Here is a 22064-nt window from a genome sequence, read left to right as displayed (position 1 = left end):
TAAATACAATGAAATCACCCCAACTGGCTACAATATCATTAGACTAGACCGCACAGCCAAAAAGGGAGGAGGGGTAGCAATCCTCTATAAAGCAGAGCTACAAGTCAGCACTGTAAATCTTAACCAACCTTTGGACAATAGTGCTGAAATAATTACCTCCAAACTTCAGGTCAATACACGTAAAGCCATAAATATCATCTGTATATATCTTCCCCCAGAAAATAACATCAGAACACTTGAGTATATCCTTAACTGGCTTTCTATTAATCTCCCACAAAAAAACATAGTCCTAGGGGACTTTAATATCGATTGGAATTCCTGTAGTAGTAGTACAAACCCCACCACCCATATTAACTTATATGACTTCTCACAAACTATTAACTCTCCTACCAGAACTAATAGACTCAACAACAAAGAAAGTACCTTGGACTGGGTACTTACTAATACTCCTCAACAAACCTATATAACAGGAACCCTTCCAGATGACCTAAGTGACCATTCACTAACTTATATTATTAGACATAAAACCAACCTAACTTTCCCTAACACTTTCAGAACAGTGCGCTCCAAAAAGCAATTTAACCCATAACTTTTCCAAACAGAACTTAAACAATGTAATTGGTCACCATTAAAATATCTCCCTCTAAATGAAGCAGTAGAATACTTCAGTTCCACATTCTTAACCATCCTGGACCACGCCCCAATATGCTCTATTAGAAATAAAGCTAAACCAGCCCCTTGGCTTTCTAATAATACTAGGGAAAAAATCCTTCTCAGAAACAAATCCTGGCCAAAATGGCGTACTACTAAGAATCCTACAGATCACCAAACCTTTAGGGAACATAGAAATAATACAAAAAAAGCCATCCTGTTAGACAAAAAGAACTTTTATCTCCAATTACAGCAAACTTCCCACAAGGAACCTCAAAACTTTTGGACTAGCATTAACAAACATCTATACCCAGGCCAATCTATCACACCCAACCCACAAGGCTCAAACCCTGAGAATCCCACACAAACAGCTAATGCCTTCAATTCTTTCTTCACAGACGCCATCCAAACTCTTGCTAGCCACCTATCTCCTGATACCTCAAATCTGCCTACTTCTACTACAAACCCACCCCCATCATTTCATTTACAACCAGTGTCTACTTCCTTTATTTGCTCCCTTCTCCAAAAATTAAAACCTACCACCCCCTCAGCTGACAAACTCCCAGCAGAATTCCTGCAAAAAGGAGCTAAAGCCATTGCCTATCCCATTTCCATTCTGATAAATAGAACCATAACTGAAGGAACTATCCCATCCATCTGGAAAATTTCTCATATCATCCCACTGCATAAAGGGGGGAACTCCAGTGACTTCTCTAACTTTCGTCCCATAGCTCTACTATCCCCTCTTGCAAAAATAATGGAATAGTGCATCCATAAGCAACTGCTTAACCACCTTCTCCATAACAACCTACTTGCCAACTGTCAACATGGATTCAGACCTTTCCACAGTACCACCACTGCCCTGCTATCCTTCACAAACTGTATCAACAAAAACCGCAATGAAAATATTCTTTCCTCTGCAGTCTTCATTGACTTATCTAAAGCTTTTGAAATGGTTAATCAACAACTCCTTCTACACATACTGAAATCTCTTTCACTCAATCCTCTATCTATGAATTGGTTCACATCTTACCTAGAAAACCGACAGCAGGCTGTACTCTGGCAAAATAAACTATCTAATCACCTTTCTATCTCCCTCAGGGTCCCACAGGGCTCCATATTAGGCCCACTCCTATTTTCCATTTATATTAATGACCTGCAATCAGCTATTCCACACACCACCTGCATTCAGTATGCCGATGACTGTACTATAATCTGTTCATCCACTTCTCAAACCGAACTTCAGTCTCTTACCCAAAAAGCGTTCAATACTGTAGAACAATGGTTCTCACATCGCTGCCTCCTCCTAAACCCCCAAAAAACTAAACTGTTACTCCTCACACCAACCCGAAAGTCCACCCCTTTACATTTCACTCTCACATCCAACAACTGTACTCTTATTTCTCCTGACCCAACCACTAAACTCTTAGGAATAACAATTGACAACAACCTTAACTTTGATACTCACATAAACACCACAATAAAAATAGTTAACAAAAAACTAGGATCCCTTTACATAATCAAACCCTTTCTTACACCAGTAGCTAGGACCGCAATAGCCAAAACCCACTTAATCTCCACTCTACTCTATGTGTCTCCTATATACACCAATCTCAATAAAAACAACCTAAACAAACTAGCAACATCCTATAACAATATTGCTAGATTTGCTACAGGCTCTCCTTTCAGAACCCATCACTGTTTGAATCTGAAACAACTAGACTGGCTAGAATTTCTTAACCAGCTTCAATTTCACCAGCTTACAATAGCCCACAAGACCCTGTATCAACCCAACAACACTCCAATACCCTCTAGCCTTGTTACACCTTATAATAATCTCAAGAATCTACGCTCCTCAAACAAACTGCTGATCAATACTACCAAATCCAACAACTTAGCAGGTGACTCCTTGTTCTCTAACTCTGTTGGGAAATTATGGAATAAACTACCCTCTGAAATCACATCTCAGACTTCTCTCTCACTTTTTAAAAGTAATCTAAAACTATTTCTCAATAAACACTGGCTATGCTCCTGTACTAACCCTGACTAACTGTTTTCCTTTACACTAATTTTCAACCTACATCCTTTATAATCTTCCCTTTAAAGTTTCAATATGCTATATTATTGTATATAAAATTTATGTATATATGTATATTGTACCTTCTCACGTAATCACTATGAGTATTATAATTTGTACTTCTTAAAAAAAAAATAAATTACACACTAATGTTTTTATGTAACAATTGTTGTTTTTATAATATCTGTCATAACTTCTTTATTAATTTTGCATGTTTTTCTTGGAGCTTTTCTTCCCGGGCCTCTACTGAAAATGGACATGTATCCAGCTAGACTAGCCCGGTCAACAAATGTAAAATAAAATAAATAAATAATGGCAGATTTGTAGTGCTAAGGGGCTACTGGCAAGGGAGGAGGATTACATTGGCTTGTATTTACATTCCACCTAAAACTACTGTAATGGAGCTTAAGAAAATTCTAGGAGAAATAATCAGTTTGCAGCAATGAATATTACTCATAGGTGGGGACTGGAACTTGATTTGCAGCAGTGAAGATGTGTCTGAGGGACCCAGAAGAGAAAATATAACAAAGGAGAGTAGATTTTCGAATACATTTATAAAAATATTTGACATGGAAGATGTGAAGTGAGACATAGGAGTTCAAAGTGAATGTATATATTATTCCCCAGTATATAAAAACTGGGCTAGGCTAGACAGAATTTGCATTTCACAGGAGCATGTGTATTTAATTTTAGGTCTTGATACCCACCCAATAACTATCTCAGATCATGCTCCAATAATAGGTAAAATAAAAATGTAGGGTAATGAAATAAAAATGAGACATTGCCACTTTCCCACCTATCTGTTGAAAAGAGAGGAATTTAAGGAATGGGTAGTGGAGATTATTCAGGAGCTGTTAGAGAGGATAGAAATTTCTTCTGAAAATATAGATAGGGAGTGGGATAAAATTAAGGTGGAGTTTAAAAACAGGGTGGAAATAAAAGAAAGGGAGCCATGGTTAATAAGTAACAAGAATTATTTAGAGGGACTGACAAATTTGAAAGTATTGCAGAATATGAGGAATCTCACAGAACAAGAAGAGGATCAGAATGCTAAGCAGAAAATAATATGCACAAACGTAGAATGATTGCTGTTAAGCAACTTGTTTTTCTATAACACTAGAGCACAAAAACTTTTAGCACAACAACTCAGGCAGCTGAAAGTAGAAAGGGCTGTCACCAGACTTAGGGAGGCTATAACAAAGAAGGTAAAAAGAGATCCTGTAGAGGTATTAGAAATATTTCAGATAATCTATGAGAGTCTATATAAAGCAGAGAAATATGAAAATCAAGAAAATATACAAATGGAAATGTTTATGGAAGAATTAAATTTGCCAAGGTTAGAGGTAGATAAGGCTCACTTACTAACATTTAAGATAGGAGGAGATGAGATAAAAATTGTGATGTATAACCAATCAACAGGAAAGTCCCTAAGAATAGATGGTATTCCTGTGGAAGTTTTGAAGCTAGGAGGAAAAAAAACGATAAAGATCTGGAAAGTTTTGTTTAACAATATCTTAAGAGGAGGAGAAGTACTATAGTCTTGGAAGAAAGCAATTCACAAAGAAACAATGGGAGGATATAAGTATGTCTCCCAAATATGCAACAAAATCTAGAAGATTTAGGATTTTTGCCTGGAAATGTTTACATAGATATTTTATGCCCCAAGTAGACTCCAGAGAAATTTTCCTCAGGTAGACAATAAATGTTGGAGGGTATGAAGAGGAAGAAAGAGATAAATAGGAATATATTTTCTGGAAGTGTGGTGAGTTGGTGGACTTTAAGGATTCCCTGTGGGATGCATTGTCGGAGATGCTGGGTAGGCAGATTGGTCTGATGAGGGAGATGATTTTTCTGTGCTGTGTCTAATAATGGTGGCTGCCCAAAAAAGCAATTATTAGAAAATGGAAATCAAAATATGAACAAACTATACAGGAAGCAGTGAATACAGTTACAGAGATAAAACAACTGAAAATGAGATCTTTAGAAAAGAAAGGGAGCCATGGTTAAGAAGTAACAAGAATTATTTAGAGAGACTGACAAATTTGAAAGTATTGCAGAATATGAGGAATCTCACAGAACAAGAAGAGGATCAGAATGCTAAGAAAATAATATATACAAACGTAGAATGATTGCTGTTAAGCAACTTGTTTTTCTATAACTCTAGAGCACAAAAACTTTTAAAACAACGACTCAGGCAGCTGAAAGTAGAAAGGGCTGTTACCAGACTTAGGGAGGTTATAACAAAGAAGCAAACTATATAGGAAACATGGAAATTGTGGGAACAATACATACAAGGGAGAAATGAGGCCTAAAAGGCAGCAGGACTTAAATGAGCTATATAATGTTTGTGTGAGAAACATTGGGTAGATTATAACTGATGTATAATGTTTGCAACTAGGAGTGTGTCAGTATGGTTTGCTATGTAAAATGCTTCTGACTAGGATTTTGTTGGTGTGATTTGTTTTCATTTATTTAAATGTATAATTTCCTATGTTATATGTGATGGTTTAATGAAGTTGTTTCTTGTTTAAAAAAATAAGCAGGAATTGAAAAATGTATGTAATGTTGCATAGGTTATATGATATATAGCAATATATGTGAAGTATAAAATGTTTGTTATATTCATATAGTTTGATTACTTTTATATGAATATAATTTTGCCTGTGTCACAAGTGATAATTCAATAAAGGTGTTTAAAAAAAAGAAAGGGAGGAAACAAATGGGTTTGATTAAAAAAGATTGTTACTAAATTTTTAATTGTGAAATATAAAGAGTTATAAGAAAGTACTACAACAGAAGAAAAATGCAGAAGAAGGAAAATATTGGAGTGGAAGAGGAAAACCAAATTGTTGAAGAAAGATAAATGTGAAGAAAAAAAAGAATATGGTATGAAAAAATAATTCTGGAGTATTTTTATGTTGATCCATGTGTAGATTTAAGGCAGGAATTAAAGGGTGCAAGTTTAAAGAGAAAGAAACATATTCAGAAACTAGTACAAGCAACAAGATTTTAAAAGGAGATTAATGCAGAGAAATTTACCTGTGAAAGGATCAATTTCAATGTTATATAAAGTATTAGATGAAATGTTATGTGTTAAGAGTCAAGTAAATGAAACAGTAGAACATATGTTTTTAGAATGTTCCAGAGCAGTTAGATTATAGAACAAATTAAAACAAATATATGGATGGGTAGAAGGATTAGAATAAGCAAATATGGAAAAATAGTTTATGGATTTTATTTTAGAGATAAAGATGGTGTGCATGACAAAACAGAAACAAATTTACATGAGGACTGTTTGTATCATTTTGCAATCAAGGACTAAATAACTGTTATTTGATAAAGGCTGCAATTTAGATTAAATTATAAGGAAGGTAAAGTTTTGGTTATAGCAGAAAGAATGGGGAATAAGCTATAAATAATATGATGAAGTAAATAATTATTGTTTTATTTATTGGAATTTGTTGACTCTGCTAGTCCAGCTGGCTAAAAAGATCTTTTTTCAGTTGAAGGCAGAAAAGCTAAAGTATAAAATGCAGTTTACAATTAATGATTACACCTGATGCAAGTTATAAAACAATACATAGTCATGAAAGATAGTACAAAGTGTAAAAGATTATATAATGATGAACAATGCAATTTTAAAACCATAATGAAATGTGATACATTTTTGTGGTAATATCTTACAAAACTGAAATGATGTAGCTTTACTTCTACTAAGGTACATGGAAAAAATAAGGAATTTCCAGAATTGTTCTAAAGACTTAAACCTTGCCTGTGATATAAACAGAATCTGTTGCAAAGACAGGTATGTATCCAAGTTACTAGCCCTTCTCTGGAACAGACTCTCCACCCATGTGAAGCAGAGTTTCTCCCTAACCCAATTCAAGTGTAACTTGGACAATTGGATGGGGAATAGGAAATTCATTCCTGGTTTGGCACACACATCTCTAATCGACCCAGTCATCTGGTAAATGGTTCATCTCCCAGGGCTCTGCCTATACTTGCCAAGGGTATCAGAACTTGTCAGAGACTTGAGATGCATGGCAAGGCTTAAAAAGGCTCTAGTGGTCGTTAGCCTAGTACACACCTGTGAACCTAGGAATATAAAATATGGCATTAAAAAATGAAAGGAGTATTCATTACAGTAGATACACTATTGAAAAACAGCTGAGATGCAGGTTGGTAGGCTGACAGTAGAAAAAACAGAACATGAAGTAAGAAATGTAAAAAAAAGAGAAAATAAAGCAGGAAGGATAATTGAAAAAAATACTGAAAAGGAGAAATGGAAAATAAATGTAGGTTAAATTCAGTGAGAGGAGGTAGATACTGAAGGATGATAGCATATATAAGGATGTCTTGTGAAAAGATCAGAATGGGATGAGGAAATGTAAAGTTGAATATACATGATGTATGACCTTTGATTTTATTGGAAGCAGTGCTTTGTGAGCTCTGACTCTTGGGATGGATTAAGCTAAGTTGGCTTAAACAGGAGATGAGTTGAGACATGATCACGTACTCAGAAGATACTGTTTTAGGTGAGTTTTAATACGTTTAGGTTGCAGATTTGTTTCAAACAGTGAGTAATAGAGTTCCATGCTTTTGAAACATAATTTTAGAAAAGTGAGTTCCCTGATGAGTTATAGGATTTAGGCTTGTCCTCATATACTAAGCTGTGTATTTGGGGAGTAGGATTGGAAAATAAATTGTTGAACAGGACATTTATTTGCTTGATGTATACGTTTGTGGGTTACTAGCAGCTGTGTCAAGGTTAAATGATGTTGGGGTTCTAACCAGTTAAGGTATTATAATGACAGGTAGTAGTGAGTTTATGAATTAATTAATTTATGAATGTAAATGCAGGCCAAAGGACAACACAGTCAGGAATGAAAATTTAGTTACTTTATTATAGCATTGTCTGACTATAAATGCAGGCAGATGGATACTCATGATGTCTCAAAGGGTATAAAATGCTTTAATACTATTTGGTGAAGAAATAAGGATCCTGTCATGGGTCGAATCTTTCATGGAGATTATATTATGTCTATTGGGAAGGTGATAAGCTGGGAGAAACCATCAAGAAGTATGGTGTTGATAGGTTGTGCTGATCTGATTGTCACACAGTAAATGTCTAGGTTACCTAGGATAATTGTTTCCTGTGGAATTTTATTTAAGACCAAGCTTAGAAAGTCTTGTGTAGAGGAATATTGTTATTAGGGGATATGTATATGCCTATAATTGCTAGAGATTTGTACCTATACAATGACTACTTCTGTTACATATAACTGTATGTAGTTATTATGTATAAATATTTGTTCATTCAATTATTTATGTACTTACTTGTCGGTTTTTGTTTGTGAACTGATATTTTGAACAGTTTGAGACTGTTTTGTGGGTATAAAATTGAAAGTTTCCAAATAAAGAAATGTTTCTGTTTTCAATAAGTGCCATGGGATCCTTTATATCTGCCTGAGCTGCCACCAGCTCGGGCAAATGGAGCCTCAGATTAATGTCTCATCCAACGGAAAACACACTCAGGAATGTAGCACCCCTTATACTGTACTGCAGTGTCAGTATTAGAAAATAATTCCAGCAACCTGCCGAGGGTGAACGTGATACCTGTTAAACTACTAAAACTGCAGTCATATATATAGGCTCAGATTCGTAAGCTCTAGAAGAACTCATAGACATTTATACAAGATGGAAAGTAAGGAACATAAACTAGTTACAATACAGAACCAGAATACTGATTTAAAAGTGTTACCACCTTGTCAGGGAATGATCAGTCAGAATGTTAACTGATGTGGGTAATGAAGGAAGGCTGGAAAGCATGAGTACACAATAAAATAAATATCTATTGCAAAATAAAATGACCAGATCAAACTTAGAACAGGAAAATTCCTAGGATAAACAAAGATCCCTTAGACGTTCATCCAAGGAATGCATTTCAGCAGTACCTGCAATAACAGCAACAAAAGCAATATCACAAGTACTCAGATTAAAAAGATTTACCAAAAGCTGCAAAGACAGAGATGCCATTGTCAATTTATTAAGGGACTAAGAATATTCTAGCATAAGACTGAAAAAATGTCTTATTTGACACCTGAAATGTCTTACTGAATTTCTACGTTTCAATGTATTGCGTGCATAACATGTTTGACAAGTTGTAACTATATTTTGTCTATTTCCTTTTTGCCTACATGACTGCTAACCATCAAGCTTCCCACTGAATGAACTAGAGTTTGTTTGTTTCCCCATTCTTGGTGTCGTTATGTAGAACTGATAAACATCGGTAAGGGCTTTAATTCAGGTAGCTGTGATTGAGGTTTCTGCCCTCACTGACATCCCAGATAAGAAGGCAATTGCTATAGACTCTAACCTCCCTCCTGGGTGAGAGATACATGAGTCACATCACCACAGGGACCACTTCACCTTTCTCTTAACAGAGCATGATCGTGTGCACTCACTATGATAGCTGTCAAATAAAAGAGCTCTCTGGCCAGAAGTCCACCCCTAGGCCATCCCCTTGTTGCCACTGTTCTTCTGAGGAGTTACAGCATTGGACAGCACTGCTCTGCATTCTCCCCATTTGGCATGTACCTCACCAGACACATGCAATAGCTGGAGAGGTCACAGAAGTACCTCACGAAGAGGATCCTAGGCATTAAACACATGTCCTAGGTGGACAGACTCAAAAGAATCCAGCTATTCTCTGTCTCATATTGTCTGCTTAGAGGTGATCTCTGCTTGACTTACAAAGCCAGGTCTTACCCAGCTCTATTAGAAATGCTACAAATAAAGAAATCCCAATCCCTCCACACTACACTTTCCAGAGACCTCAACCACATTACCACAATCAACAGAACATGCTGGAGGGACAGGTTTCTCACCCAGAGTCTGCCCATGCTCTGGAATAAACTTCCAATACATGTCAAGCAGAGTACCTCGCTGTCCCTCTTCAATAGAAATCTTGATGAGTGGATGGGTAATAGAAAGTTCACCCCGGGGATCACTCCAGTGCCTCTACTTGATAGCGACACTGGGAACTAACGTCGGGCGGCACGATGCCAGGGCACTTCTATGGGCTAGGCTTGTAAAGCCTCCAGGGCCATTAGCCTACTACACACCTATGAAACTATGAACCTATGATTAAGATTTATTAGTGTGGTGTGGCAGCAATCCTCACTCAGGGGTCTTCATGTTAAACATTGCTGTGGGTTTGCAACTTACTAATGCAGTGACTGCCTCCAATTTTGTAGATTATGTAGGGAAAAAAGGAAAGCTGCCTTGATGGTAAAAGGAATTGTAGGAATGTTGTGCAAAAACAGGCTAGACAAACCTGAGTTTATCTTCCTGATAAACAGTAGAGGAAAGAAGCATATGATATGGGTCTGCAAATTCATTAAAGGGAACTCAAATCGACTGAACTCAAGAAAATAAATAGGAAGAGTAAAGTTTATGATCCAAATCAAAGGGTCAAGCATCATTCCAGACAAGAGAAAGTACTGAATTCACTGACAGGATGACAGACAAACAGAAGACAGACTTCTTAATTGGGTAATATGGAGAAAAACAACTAAATCTGTTAAATGTACATGAGGTAAATGAAAATGATGGTGAGAAACAGTTGGGGGGGGGGGTCCTGCAAAGTGTTAGCTTCAGCACCTTTCTGTATTATATAAGGCACCATCGGTCTACTGCCAGTTGAAATATGTATCTTCAAGAAGGTCTCATGCACTAACCAAGAAATGCGGCATTGTGTCCTTTGGCAAACCTGTGCATCCATGCCTCTAGCACATACGTGACTCCCCCCTTAAAAATGACTGTTATTAGGGGCTTGGGCACTTTCAGCGATGATGAATTATCCTTTGTTACCATGTGTCCACTGTTTTTATGAAATTATTTTATACAGCAAGAGTAATCACCAATGGTGTATCTTCTGTTTCCAAGGAAATCATCTCTATCTACAAATTCCTAATATGAGTACCTTAAAATACTCTATCCTTCTCTTTTCCATTTTCTGTCATTTTCAAAGAGGTGATCTCTGTCTGGCACATACAGTCTGAAAGGATCTGGTCCTGTGTGACATGCTACACATCCAAGAAACTAATAACATATTAAACACCTGCTCAAGAGATCTAAACTTCTACAGCAACATAAACAGAACCTGATGGAGAGAGATACCTGTCATAGAGAATACTTTCTTTATGAAACAGACTCACATTGGATGTAATACTGAGTAGATCCCTGATCCTTTTTAGGTGTAACCTGGATGATTGGATGGGCAGACTTAAATATATCCCTGGTCGGGCCTCTAAAGCCCTTATGAAAAGGGGTGAAAACTAGGTATCGTGTACTTCATTTTGATGGGGGTCCAGCATTAATTCAAGTCTTTGTAAATTCTAACAGGAATCTTGTTGTCAGCTACCATAGTCCACCAGATCAACAACCTACTTTTATCCCATGAACTTAATTCTGGAATGTAGGACTCACAACAGAAGTGTACCTCAGTATGAAAATCCATGGTACTTTTCATTGGATTGTCATAAATGTAAACTCATTAACAATGAGCCATACATTATTAAGCACTTTTACAGAGTGAGAAATCATGTTTCAACCCCACCACCCTAAAGGTGCTAACTGAAGGTCAAGTAGTCTCAGAAGCATTTTATATTTTTTATCTTTTGTTGACTAGGGTAGTCCCACTATGCACCATGCTAGTAGCCTATTTTCAAGGGAGACCCAAGGTGATAGCTAAATATATATATATATATATATATATATATATTCAGCTGAGCTACCACCATCTCAAGCAGATAGAATCTCAGTTTAATGTCTGCAAATGATGACACACAGCACCCCCCTTATGCTACACTGTAGTATCAGTAATCAATCTGCTTGGTGTGGGAATAGAACCCACAACCTTCTGCACCAAAGGCAAGTGTGCTACCAGTTGTGCATTGACACTGCTGTTGAGGAATGCTCCATCATATCCAATGTTCAGTGACCTTCAACTTCAGTTGTCACCACTGATCAGCACTAGTGTACATGACTAGTTTTATATGATGAAATGGGATTTGATAATGGTGTTGTGAATGCTCATACAAGCTCTCTATTTTATTTTCCCCATAAAACTTTTAAAATAATATTTTAGGATTATTGGATCATTAGAGTTACAAGGCAGTTAAGTCATATGAAAATATACCCCTTGGCAATATCCATCCTCAAGCTGTATTCCCCTTTTGCCGGAAGGGAAGAGCAGGTCAAATACCCTGAGGTGAAAATACCCCATGCTATCGTGAACTTGAGAAAAGTAATTTACACTGAAAGCAGCTCTTGTTGCTACCACCAAATATCTTCGGGTCTATATTATAAGATCGACGGTTGAAAACATCGAACACCATATGGTCGACACCATATGGTCGATGTCTTCAAACATCGAACTTATAAAAAAAAACAAAAAAATACCCTAACGAGTTTAAGATGGGGAGCAAGCCCCCCCTGTACCCCCCTTATGGAGATTTCTGTTTACACGTTCGATGTTGTGTGCTTTCACTATTCTCGTGCCGGCAATATCAGCTTCAATATTGTCGGCTTTCGAGAATATAATATATACCCAATATCTTCATGCCCAGCACTCAATTTTATTCATCAGTCATATACTATGAATTCTTTAACTTTTAATGACATGTGTGATAATGATGGAAACCCTTCCTCTCAACTACTTTGCTCAAAAATTCTGGAAAATCCACAGATACTGGGTAGGGTAACCAAATGGCCAAAATCAGAGCACAACTTTAAATATCACTCTTGTAAACTTAGGATGTTGCTAGAATAACAGTTTTTTGCATTTGCTCTATTTTCTGAAGGGTATCTTAAACTCATTTGTTGATCAAAATTTTGTGATTCTTATACTCAATTACTTGCCAGAAAAAAAAAACATATTTTATAAGTAACAAACAAAAATATAAGGTAAAGATCTGGATTTTCTGCAATATTTTGAACAGCTTAGTTATAGATGAAAGTCATACAGATTTATGTCATTTAGGCAAGCAATAAGCTCTGCAGAGGTTCCTCCCTTTGCGTTCTGTGTTACAGAAACACTTCTTGTTTCTATCGACAGAAGTAATATGATATTAAATGTAATGTTAATTTTTTAAATACATATGTTGCATTAATTACTCCCCTCACTACCAAAAACAAATTAATGCAAAACACTTATATTTTCCAAGGATCTTTATAAGTAAGAAATATAGATATATACAGTCAACAGTCCACACCTTTGTTGTCACTTCTTAGGTTTCGTAGTTTGTACATGTCAACAAGAATCCAGCTTGTCATAATGTCTTATGGGCAAAAATGGCAGTTTCCTGACAGCTGAGACTGAAAGCAACAAAATACTTGAGCTAACATGCTTTTGAATTTGATAAAAGTTTTCTCTTACCGTAGTCTGTAATCCTGATTTCTGAGCACAAAGACTGATTCAGCAAGCACAACTAATATCTTTAAGGAGATGTAGATATGTAGCTTTACGGAAGGTGTCAGTTTCCAAATGTTGACATTTTAACTCATTTAAATATTCTGTAGGGCACCTGAAACTGTATTTTTTTTCTGAAGTATTTTATTAGCCACATGTAATAATGCTATTCAAATAGTTAATTAGAATTGTTTCATCTCTGCTGTTTGTGTTATAGTGTGTCAACCTTAACATTTTATCTATCCAGAGTCCTTTACCTTTCATTTGCTCTTCTTTTAATCACTATTTTATATTTAACTGCATCTCAGCTACCTACAGCTTTTAACAGTACCACAAATTCTACCAATGTTTACCAGCAGGTTACCACTTTCTCAAAAGAGAAATACTTTTAAGCTTTCCTCCTAAATCTCTTGCTTCTTCTGCTTAGAACAATTATGTAGTACAATTTCTTTGATCACTCTTTTTATTCATTTAAGACAAACAGTAGCCTCATTGATGTCTCATATCCAGCTTTTCTACTCTTTCCCTTTCTTGTCCTGGAAGGTCTGCACGATTAGGAAAATGCGCAGCCCTTCAATGTCTTTGCTTTTCTAGTCACTGATATTCTCTTCTGGTCTCATTTGGATCACAGTTTAGCAGGCCAAGTCCCACTTAAGATGTAATTACCAGTGCTGTGCAGCCCATGTCAAAAGTAACCTACTAGTGGTTTATCACTTTGTTATTAACAATCCAAAGTGGTCTTGTAGTGAATGGGGAGTACTGCTGTTTGTAGCACTGGCACCCCCATTGGAATTAAGACCCAAGTAAGTGTAGGACGGACAGCTGGAAGTGGCAGTCTGCACAAGAAAAGCTGTTATTCTTCCACTTAAGGAGAGCTGCAGGTTTTTGCACCACTGAGTGCTTCCAGTCAATGACGATGATGCATCCACAGATGGTCACGTGGTTTAGAACAGACTGGATTCCTGGTGTTTGTAGGTGTGAATTTAAGTGCTTAGTCTGTGCATTATATCATTTCATCACATGTTCTCAGATCTTAGGCTTTGTTCCACCATGAGGTACCTTCAGGTAGGAGATACACATCTGAAACCTGAGATATGGGCTTAGCTTAGGACCCAAACTGGAGCCAAGGAAGTCAGGTGTGTCAGATACACAGACCATATTTTCATGAGATCATTGTGCCTTGTAGAAGAGTGTTTGAACTCTGCCAGTAGTACAGGTAACACCCAGATGATAGTAATCACTACATACATTCCAAACTATCTGGTACCGCTATCAGCAGGGGCTACCTGCTTCCTCAGATGACAGTAGATTCTCTCATTAACATCTGACAACACTAATGCCTCTTATTTTTTGTCCAAGGCAAAAGGCCAGCAAAGGATAATGTGGGGTTGCTGTTAACTGTGATGCATACCAAAAAATAGGGAAAGTGATGAGAAGCATATGAGTAAATGGCTAGTAAAAAGGCATTATAACAGGCGGAGATGTGCATGAGTATGTGTGTGTATTTATGTGTGCATGCATGTGTATGTGTATTTGTGGTGTGTGTGTGTGTGTGTGTGTGTGTGTGTGTGTGTGTGTGTGTGTGTGTGTGTGTATGTCTATATATATATATATATATATACACACACACACACACACACACACACACACACACACACACAATATTTATTATTTATTTATTCATTATTTATTTTACATTTGTTGACTGGGCTAGTCTAACTGGATATATAAACATATCATGAAGCTGATGCAGAAATGTGGCTACCAGAGCAAAGTCATGTAGCCCCATTTGCAGATAATGTCAGGGAAAACAAATTACAGTGGCTTGGTCTTATGTGCAGAAAATCAGAAGCTAATTTAGTAAAGAAGATTTGGGAGAAAGGAAGAAAGCAAGAGAAAGTGATAATGTCCAACTGAGAGATGGATGGGATTGTGTGAGAAAAGACCTGTATCAGTCAGGCATGACTAAGAAGGTAGAAAAGTGTTTCTGACCTGAGAAATGTGGCAGGTGTTGACACAACAGCCCAACCTCATATAGCAATGTAAAAATACAATGATGATAGTCCGTGTGCCCATGCCCGCCCCATGTGAGTGTGTGTGTGTGCGTATGTGTGAACAATTGCATATGTCTCGGAGGTTCATAATTAATTGTCAAAAGGTTAGCAATTTATTAACTAAAAAATCCCCATAAGTACTACAGATTTATTATACAGAAGTAGTCTGTTTTTATATTTCCAATAAAACCAAAACCTGAAAGTATACTGACAGAAAATGGACAGTTAGCTGTTAGACTTATCTTTATAATACACTTTGGCTGCATTTAGTTATGGAACTCCACTGTTGACTTACATTAGAATAAAGTGACAGCATCTAGTAATGGTGTTTTGTTTTATTCAAGTTTCACTATAAATGATTCTTCTTTTGAGCCTTCCATACCATGTATAAAACTAAAGAAAAATTACCCTCAAGCATATGGCATACATGTTTTGTTTTAGGTCTACTCTTGTTACAGTGATGACACATAAAACAATATGAAGTATGAAATTGTTATAAACTCCTGTGTGTGTAGGGGAAGGATGGGAACACTATGATGGGGAAAGTGTCAGGAATGATGTGGAACAACCTGCTCACAGCAAATCCAAGAGATGAAGAAATCCCCTTAGAGGCTGTTCCTCTAGTCCTAGACACAGCCTACAATGAAAAAAAAGAAACCACCCAAAGAAAGTAAGAACTACACTAAGGAAAATGAAGTCAGGAAATACAGCAGGATCAGTCAAAGCAGAAGGAGAATTATAGCCCTTATGAACAAAAACAAATGGGGCATTCATGACTGTGGGCATTACAGCAGTACCAAACTCCTGTCATGCTACATATGAAAGTAATGCAGAGGGTGATTGATAACCAAATATGCAGAGTAGTAGAATGTAAGGTGGGAAATGAGAGGTTCAATTTCAGATCAAATGCACCACAATTGACCCAATGTTTATAGTGTGACAGAGTGCAGAAGAAGCTAGACATGAGGAAAGAGTCCAGCTGGCGATTCCTTGTCTTGGAAAAAGCATATAACAAAGTCTCAAGAAAGCTGATTTTGGGCAGTACTGCAGTGGTTTGAAGTCCAAGGAACATTGGTTTGACTAGTGTAGGCTATGTACAAGGACCCAATGACAAAAATATGAAAAGTATTTGAACTCACAGAGGGTTTCCCAGTAGGAGTGGGTGTTTCTCCATATTAGTGATGGACTACTTTAGCAAAGAAGTTAGGCATGACCAATCAACATAACTACTGTACACAGGTGATATATCATTACTGCCAGACTCTGGGCAGGCAACAAATGATTGGGGAATGGAATGCAAAACTGAAGGCACATAGGATGAAACTGAAAATAGAAAATCATTTGTCATTAGCAAATGGGGAAAATCAGAGGAAGTTGAAAAATGAGATAGAAGGGAAGACAGTGGAACAAGTTAATGACTATAAGTATCTGGGAGGGATGGTTCAGGAGAAGGGAAGTCTGAAGGAGGAGGTCAAAGCTAGAATCAGAAGGGCTTTGGCCAACTACACAGGGAGTTGGGGGTAATGTATGACAAAATAATGCCAAAGAAACTGAAAAGCAAGGTCTATTAAATAGCGGTGTGACTGGTACTTCGGTGTGGTACAAAAACCTGGGCATTGAAGGCAGTGCAGTTGAAAAAGCTAGAAGTGATAAAAATGAAGTACCTGGATGCACACTGTAGTAGACAGATGAGGGAATGATATTAGAGCAAAAGCCAAAGTAGTTTCAGTTGCAGAGAAGGTCAAAACAAACAGATTATGGTGGTTCAAGTCTGATTGCAGGAAAGTAGAAGATGAGTTGATAAAGATTTGGGAAACACAGGAAGAAGAAGAAACGGGGATATCCAGGAAAGAGAAGGATTAGAAGAAATGAGAGGGTCAAGCATGACTCTTGAAGAAGATAAGAGTTGCATTGATTTGAGGGAAGTGGTCACAGTTGATGCGAAACCCAAACCGTATATAGAAAATGGGAAAAAGGGGGGTGGGTTGATGGTGATGATGGCGACAAGTGTGGAAAATGATAAAAAGGTAAGTCGGGACAGTGATGAGTCACCAGGCTGTGGATGAAGGTAAGGCAGTGCATACAGCCTACCTCAATTTGACCAAGGCCTTTGATACCATTCCTCACTCAGGAATTATTGATAAACTTGAAAAAATATTTTGAGATTTACGTGCTTACTGCTTGCTGCTTCTTGCTGTGGGATGGATCTGAAGTGCTCTTAAGACACTCAGTCTTGCTGGCTGGAATCAAAGTCTGGTTATAATTGCATTCACAGTCTGTTGCATACAGAAACTTGCAGAATATACACTGATACAGCATCTGACTTTAAGAGCAGTAACCAATAACTTTTATAATAAACCAAACTGGACAAACGTTACAGCTTAAAAGTACTGTTCCAACTTTACTTCTCATATAGTACAGATGATGTGAGAGATATAACATTTACCTCAGAACACCAAATGTGTTCCTACCATACCCCTCTAACCTAGCTGGATTTATACAGCTCTTTATATACACTTTTTAGTCCTGTAGAAACAATACTAAGCTTCCTTGTTTAACAATGTCTTGTAAGAGACCAGCTTTTCTGACAGTGTGAATATCCTGTAACAGTGTCCTGATGTCCATGTAGAAAAACATATTTTTGAGGAAACACATTGTCTGTATTCTGTTTGGATCTTTGTATAAAACACATGTTCTTATGTCAATGCTGATAAGCATATCCTGTTTTTTATGAAGAAAAACATATTTTTGAGAAAACACATTGTCAGAGATCAGCTTTTCTGACAGTGTGAACATCCTGTATTTTATTTGGATCTTTGTATAAAACATCTGTTCTTGTGTCATATCCTGTTTTTCCATGCAGAATAACATGTCATTGTTCTTTAAAAGGAGATTTTGCATTTTTGTTCTTGCATACATCCTGTTTTGAGTCTGTAAGGGAAAAATGTCCATTCTTTAAAAGCAGATTTTGTATTTTTGCTCTTGCATACATCCTGTTTTGAGTCTGTAAGGAAAAATGTCCATTCAGCAGATTCCTTTTCCAAGCCATGGTCATTTAGTATGACTGCTGATCACATATTACTAACTTTGTTTCTGCATTTAAGCAAGCCTTTTCTTTCAGCATATTTACAACATAATTAATTTCAGATTTATATTCATAAAATCTAACAATTCCCTCTGTTTTTAAACATACTCAAAACATTTTATATAGAAAACACAAGAAACAAACCTTTAGTTTGATATAACAAATCAAAATGCAATTTTACATAGTTAATACAATGATATTAAAGTATTACTACCAAAACTGAATGTATTTAACAACTTTTTCTTTTGCAGACCATTCTGTGAAAATACTTTATCAGTTATGAGCTGTGTCTGCTTTAGTTTAACTTGATCAATTTATTCTTTTGCAATCACAGAATTTATTTTATGACTTAGAACTGTTTCATTAACTCTTTGCAGCTGTTAAATTAACTATAAGAGACAATAACTATGTGCTACTGCAAGCATTTATACACTACTGAAAACGCACAATTTCAATGTCATTTTAATCATAACATTGTGGTCATGTCTTTGAATTGCCCATTAACATCTTGGTAAAGTACTGAACTGGGCTTAGATAATACATATTTGAAAGCAGTTATTTTACTGGGGTAAAACCAGTGATATTACAACTTGACAAATTACTTTTGAACTTCTGACAGTGTATCCTGATCAGTATGTATTTACACAGACTGTTTTCTGTTCATGCATTTCAATTTACTAGGTATACTGGACCCATTTTGTTAAAACATGTTTTTTCACACATATTTATTACTAGACATTCATTTAATTTGTACTGAATTTTTTTTTTGCATTTGTACATACAATGACTATAAAGTACATTTAGTCTAATCTTACAAATTTAATAACATTAATATTAAGCAAAATTTTGGAAAATGTTTGTCTCTCTAGAAATATCTAGTGGAACTGATACCAAATCCATATGTCCTGTTATTTTAAACTACATACTCAGCAATTAGAAACATTGATGCTTTTTTATACCAACATTGTTTTGCCAAAAACATATTAAAAATAGTGACCATTCTTGCTATTAGAAACATTTATGCATTTTGCATATCTTTATTCTCTCTTTATAGCTGTAATCAATTTTAAGCCATCTCTTGGGTTGTAAATACAATTTAATTCTAAACAATATAATAATAACCATTATGATAGCTATTAACAACTTGTAAAATATCTTATCCTGTCAGGTTTAATCCAGTTTACCAGTATTTCTAATACACTAATACCTGTTTTTCCCTCCCCATAAAAGAGTATTGTCAAGAAGGAATGAGATATTTTTTCTTGTAGCTTTATTTTAGACCCTTATTATTTATTTTTATGTAGCTTTATTTCAGACCCTTGTCACAGTCTGTTTATACAGTCAGTGTAAAACTGAGAAAGTGCCCCTCCCTCTTATACAGTCAGTGTAAAACTGAGAAAGTGCCCCTCCCCCTGTAGTACTTCAGCACTGTTTACCTGCCCTATGCTGTGAGAATAGAATGTATGTCAGCCTAAGACTATGGTTATACATTATTATAGACCCCTGTCTGATTTGATAATTTTTCCTAAAGCTTTTGCTGTTTACTACCTCTACCTCTAGTAGGTATTTACACCCTCCTGCACAATTGATTTGAACTGTATATATACTATAGCCCATTTTCTGGCTGTACTTGATGCAACTGAGTTTTTTTCTTCTCTTTTAACATTTACTTGCAGATTATCAGTGACATCTATGCACAATTGTGGCATTTTATGACAATTACTAAATAGTGTTGCCTGTAAACATTTTAATAATTATGTTTTAATAACAATGATGCTTTAGAAAAACTCAAGCTACTTATCTGGCAATCAGTCTTGTTGTTTATCTTATCTTTCCAGCATTTCCTGTAACTATTCATTTAGTCTAGGAAGGTCTGAGCTCACATTTTATACTCTATAAACCATAATTAATTATTTTGGCATTTTTCCTTTAATGTGATTGTGATTTGCATAACTATGCATTTATACAACATAAACAGACATTATTTTACAATTACCTTACATGGATTTCAGTATTTTTTTTTTATCTATTTAACTGTCCTGCCATTAATTTTACAAAAACTGTTTGAATAATACCATCTGTGATTTTCTTTTTAAAATTCAGAACTTTAACTGTTTGGTGTTACCATATAATTATAAACAAATTGTAAAAAACAAAATAGATATTAGTTTAACCAACACATTTATAGGTATATTATTTATATTTGCTGTTGTCTGCCTGTTATTCTTGTGTATTGTAACAGATGTACTCTAGATGAAAAGAACACACATGCATGTCTGTCTTGTATATGTATATCTTTATACAAGCATGTCAGTCTTGTGACTTTAAATCTTTATTCTTATTAACTATTTTCATTTAATTTTTATACAGTAGTACAGTTTTGTTTACCTTTTGACTGTGCTAAGAATGGCATTCATATGCTTTACTTTACTGTAGTACTGATAGATGTCTTGCTTTAACTGAATGAAAGTAAAACATTTAAGAATGATTTGTCCAGACATCAGATCCTACCATCCTACCATGTATGTTTAACCATTTTCAAAACATAAACATATTATAAAATATATTTCTTTTGCACAGATTAACTGTGTATGTAGGAAGTTCCCAGTCTCTGTCAGTTCAGCTAATTTATTTCCTTTATCCTGCAACTGCTGTTGAATTTCCTGGAATGTTGTATGGTCTTTTTGACATTCTTTAGTAAGCTGTTCTGCTGAATTTGAAACTCCTATGCACGTTTGAAAAGATGTGTGTATAACTTGTCTAAGCTTCCTGAACTCATTGTGTCTGTCTTTTAGAAGTTTACTACATTCCTTTGTAACAAAATGTACTAGGGGTTCTATCAGTAACTGATTTGACTCAAATGTGGTGACAGGACATAACTGTTCAACATCAGAATGTAATGGAAACACTTTACCCTTAGTTAATTCTTCAGATCTGTCTTTACAGTCTATTTCTTTCGCAATATGATGCAATATTTTTTTATGACATAATACACAAAATGCAGTTTTTGTTGAAGCACACAATAAACATTTGTCATATTTCACATGGTTTTCTTTGAGATACCAGTCAAATATTGTAATACATTTGCATAATGCCTTACTATCAACCAGCCCTAATAAGGTTTTACATTTACTAATGTGCTGTGTATACCAACATAGCAATTTACTAAAGTTTGGTTTCCTCCTGCATGAATTATAAATAATATCCATACTATCTAGTAATATACAACCTGTCTAGGAATACAGAAACTATATATGAATATACAAACTGTCTTAAGAATATAAAAACTCTCTTAAGAATATACAAACTGTTTTAACATCATCCACACTAAATATGTGACACAGAAAAAAGTCTTACCAGTTAGCAAGAAAACAGGTGATCAGGCTGCTATTGCAGATGGCTGGAAATTTTTCAAAGTCACTTGAGAAGCTGGGAAAGCACAACAGGCAGTGGACTGATGGGCTAGTGGATATCCCCCTTTTCTTGAAGAATTTATGGCACTGCAAATTTCTTGAACTAGTCTCACTCCGGATTGTAGACGTCTATAACACTTTACTACTGCAAGCTGCATAAACTGGAATACTTCTGTTTAGGATTTACACATACGTACAAATGTTAGTTACTGCAATTTGACTGAAGTGACCCTCTGCAGGGCTTACCATCACTCCTCCTGTGGTTGAATGCAGATTGTAGGTTCAAATGCAGGCTAGCTTGCCATTGAAA

General features: G+C 35.9%; 1 protein-coding gene across 1 annotated transcript in view; it reads right to left on the bottom strand.

Annotated features, from left to right (window-relative positions):
• The window catches only part of TRIM56 (tripartite motif containing 56), an 82555-nt gene extending 69333 nt beyond the window's left edge, over nucleotides 1-13222 (bottom strand). The window contains exon 1 of the mRNA XM_044077163.1: nucleotides 13170-13222. The gene's annotated coding sequence lies outside the window, so the exon portion shown is untranslated. The remainder of the gene's footprint in view (nucleotides 1-13169) is intronic.
• Nucleotides 13223-22064: the final 8842 nt, after the last annotated feature.

This window comes from Protopterus annectens, chromosome 7.part0 (assembly GCF_019279795.1).
Source record: "Protopterus annectens isolate FY-2018-M chromosome 7.part0, PAN1.0, whole genome shotgun sequence".
NCBI classification, from domain to species: Eukaryota; Metazoa; Chordata; order Ceratodontiformes; family Protopteridae; genus Protopterus; species Protopterus annectens.
Note: the sequence above shows the minus strand (reverse complement) of the source record. Positions and strands in the feature narration are given on the sequence as shown.